General features: G+C 41.4%; 1 non-coding gene across 1 annotated transcript; it reads right to left on the bottom strand.

The window, feature by feature from the left end:
- Positions 1-3,494: 3,494 nt before the first annotated feature.
- TRNAG-GCC (transfer RNA glycine (anticodon GCC)) lies at positions 3,495-3,565 on the bottom strand. Its single transcript has one exon. It is a non-coding gene; the product is annotated as a tRNA-Gly (tRNA).
- Between the last annotated feature and the right edge of the window lie 206 nt (positions 3,566-3,771).

The following is a 3,771-nucleotide window of genomic DNA, read 5'->3' as shown; positions in this document are numbered from 1 at the left end:
TTTTTAATTTTCAAGAAATCCTTGAGTCAAGGTAAACTACCTGATATTTGGAAAAAAGCAAATATTGTCTCCTTATTCAAGAAAGGAAATAGACAAAATCCACTGAACTACCGACCAGTATCACTGACCAGTGTTGTAAGCAAGGTAATAGAAAAGCTTATAAGAAAAGCTAGGGTAAATCATCTAGAAGAACACAGTATGATAACAGAAAGACAGTTTGGTTTCAGAAAAGGAAAATCATGTGTTACTAATCTGTTGAGCTACTATGACAGAGTAACAAACACAATACAGGAAAGGGAAGGATGGGTGGACAGTATCTATTTAGATTTCAAGAAAGCTTTTGACACAGTATCACACCAAAGACTTTTATGGAAATTGTACCATCAAGGAGGAATTCGAGGCAAACTGTTTTGTTGGATGCAAGACTTTCTCATGAAAAGAGAAATGAGGACAGTACTAAGAGGAAACTACTCATCATGGAAAGAAATGACTAGTGGAGTACCACAGGGTTCAGTGCTGGCACCAATCATGTTTTTAGTGTATATAAATGATATAAACAGTAACACTGGAAATGAGAGCTATCTGAATATGTTTGCAGATGATGCAAAAATACAAAGGAGAATTACTAACACAGACTCTTGTAAAGAGCTACAAGAAGAATTAAATAAACTTCATGAATGGAGTAGTACATGGCAAATGGAATTCATTGTGGACAAGTGTCATGTAATCAAGTTTGGTAAAAGTGGAAAAAGACCTGATTGGGATTATAAGTTAGGAAATAAAACCCTATACACATCAGAAAGAGAGAAAGACCTAGGTGTGATTATCAATAACAGACTATCTCCAGCTGACCACATCAGCGAGAAGGTACGGAACATGTATACACTGCTTGCAAATATGAGAATAGCATTCACATACATAAATGAAGACATGCTAAGAAGGATAATAACATCATTCATCAGACCAACCCTGGAATATGCATCAGTTGTCTGGAGTCCTCATCTAAAAAAGCACATAGACAAGATTGAAAAAGTTCAAAGGGCCGCTACGAGATGGATACCAAGCTTAAGGGACCTAAGCTACGAAGAAAGACTAAATAAACTGAATCTACCAACACTACAGGAGAAAAGGAAAAGAGGTGACATGATAATGCTATATAAGTTCATATCAGGGAAGGAGAAAATAGACATAAATGATTACTTAAAATATGGAGAAGCATCAGCAAGAGGACATTGCAAAAAACTGCATAAGAAGAGAGGTGATAAAGACGAAAGAAAATTCAGTTTCCCAAACAGAGCAATTGATCAATGGAATGCACTACCGAATGAAAGAGTGTGTGCCAAAACAATTCACAAATTTAAGGATATGTACGATAAATATGGTTTAAGACACGGGACAGTACGAGCTTGACTCATTCCTGTAAAGATACAATTAGGTAAGAACAATTAGGTAAGAACACACACACACACACACACACACACACACACACACACACACACACATGCCTGAATTTTAATTAACAATTCATTAGCGCACCACTACCTCGCCATCACTCACTTGCCCACCGCCCTTGCACTTATTTACTCGCTGCTCTTCCTCACCAAACTCTTACTCACTGCTCTTACATAGCCTACCTTATCAACCAGTTCCTCTTATACTCATCCACTCATTCTTACATTTACTCACTCCTGATTCATACCCAATCTAACTCTTACCCACTCTTACTCTTACCCGTTCTTAAGCCTACACACTCCTATTCTCACCTTCTATTACCCACTTTTGAAAACTCATGCTTACCCTCTCCTACTTTCACTCTCCATTATTCTTACTCTTACTTGCTCTTACTGTCTCCTTCCTACTCTAGCCTTGATAATCCAACTCACTCCTGTTTTTAGCCGTACATTAGGTATTTCATTTTCGAGTTACCTTGGATGCAGTAAGTTACACCATTCAGACCAACACCAAACGATTATATTTGGTCCGAAGGTTTACAAGATCGTTCGTCGACCGTGCAGTCTGCGTCGCGCAATGAAACTATAAAAGAAGGAGGTTAAGGGCAAAAATTATGGGCATAGTGAGCAAAGAAATGGATGTGATGGATTGAAAGTTTGGTGGGCGATGGAGCTGAGAGAGAAAAGCATACCATGTGAAAAAACTGGTATTGCAGGATTTTTGGTTTAAGTGCGGTGAGAATTTATTTCAAAACATCCTGTAAGAATCAAAGTGTCGGGAGGTAAAGAAATTATCGTGGGGAACAAAGAAATAGGTGGGTTCGGTAGGAATTCTGATGAGAGTGAGTAGCCTACTGGGTAAAGGCCACGATATTATACCTTGTGAAAATAAGTGCTGTATGATCAATGACAGGTTCATTTCAAAGCTTTCCCAAACACGAAGAACAAAACAAGCACACCTTACTTTCATTAACCTAGCGTCTTGCAACACTGGTAAAAATAGCCTCTTTCAACTCTTTCGCTGCTAGAGACGCACCTAGGCTGTGCTTTCTCTTGAGGAAAACACCAGACGATGTTTCCCGACTTAGAGAAGACATGTGTAAGATGCAGGTAAGTGGGAGAGACTGTATGTGTGTGTGTGTGTGTGTGTGTGACGAGAGGGTGGCATGAGTCGGCTTGGATAAAACATTTCAGAGAGGTGGGTGGTGGGTGAGGAAGGGCTGAGGATGGGAAAATGGGAGTATGAGGAATGTGTGGGTGTTGTGAGAGAATCTGAGAGGTGTGGTAACATGAGAGAGGAGATGGAAACGATGAGAGGAACGGGGGAATGAGTATGGGAAGAATGTGTGTGTGTGTGTGTGTGTGTGTTGAGACTGGGATGTGGGGAAGAGATAGTTGAGGCAAGAGGAAGGTGGGTGTGGGAAAAATACGTGTTGAGGGAGAATTATAGATAAGTGGATGATGGGTGATGTGAAAGACAGGATGAGGATGATTCAGTAGCTGTGTGTGTGTGTGTGTGTGTGTGTGTGTGTGTGTGTGTGTGTGTGTGTGTGTGTGAGAGAGAGAGAGAGAGAGAGAGAGAGAGATGGATGGTGAGGGGGCGGGGGTGAGAGAAGATGAGATGATGATGAGGTGAGGAGGTGGAAGTGGGATGATGATGGGGTGATGGGATGAGCGGATAGGACGGTGTCGGGGTGAAGGGGTAGAAAGGTGGAGCGGTGAGTGAATGAGAGGACGGGGTGATGATGGTGTGAAATGGGGTGAAGTGGGGGAGTGAAAGTGATGACAAGGGTGAATGTTTGGTCTGACATTTGAAATAGGAGTCTCATTCTCTAATAGCCTTATCATAAGTTTTATGTCGTAAGGTCTGTGTGTATGTGTGGGTGTGGGTGTGTGCGCGCGCAGCATATGTGGAAAAGACCGTTCACTGCGAGGTCTCTCCCGGAATATATATTGTTGTCTACTTGTCTGTCTGTAGCAATAAACTGACGTCACGGCACGGAAGGAAATGCCGTAGATATCTCTGGTAAAGAAGGCAAAATATGCATCGGCCGGGAATCGAACCCGGGCCTCCCGCGTGGCAGGCGAGAATTCTACCACTGAACCACCGATGCTCGTAAATACTGGACGATCTATGTGGTACACACCGTAATTTTTGTTGAAGTGTGATGCAAAAACTGATTTTTGTTTTCGGTTCGGATTTTCTATTTTGGCTACACCCATTGAGCATGATGCCAGCGGGATATTTATCTTCTTTCTAACACCAAGTAATTAAACTCTTACTTTTTACCGCCAAACTGTTATAGGTAATTCTTCTTAT

This window comes from Coenobita brevimanus, chromosome 23 (genome assembly GCF_032717465.1).
Source record: "Coenobita brevimanus isolate Jiangsu-jjx chromosome 23, ASM3271746v2, whole genome shotgun sequence".
NCBI classification, from domain to species: domain Eukaryota; kingdom Metazoa; phylum Arthropoda; class Malacostraca; order Decapoda; family Coenobitidae; genus Coenobita; species Coenobita brevimanus.
Note: the sequence above shows the minus strand (reverse complement) of the source record. Positions and strands in the feature narration are given on the sequence as shown.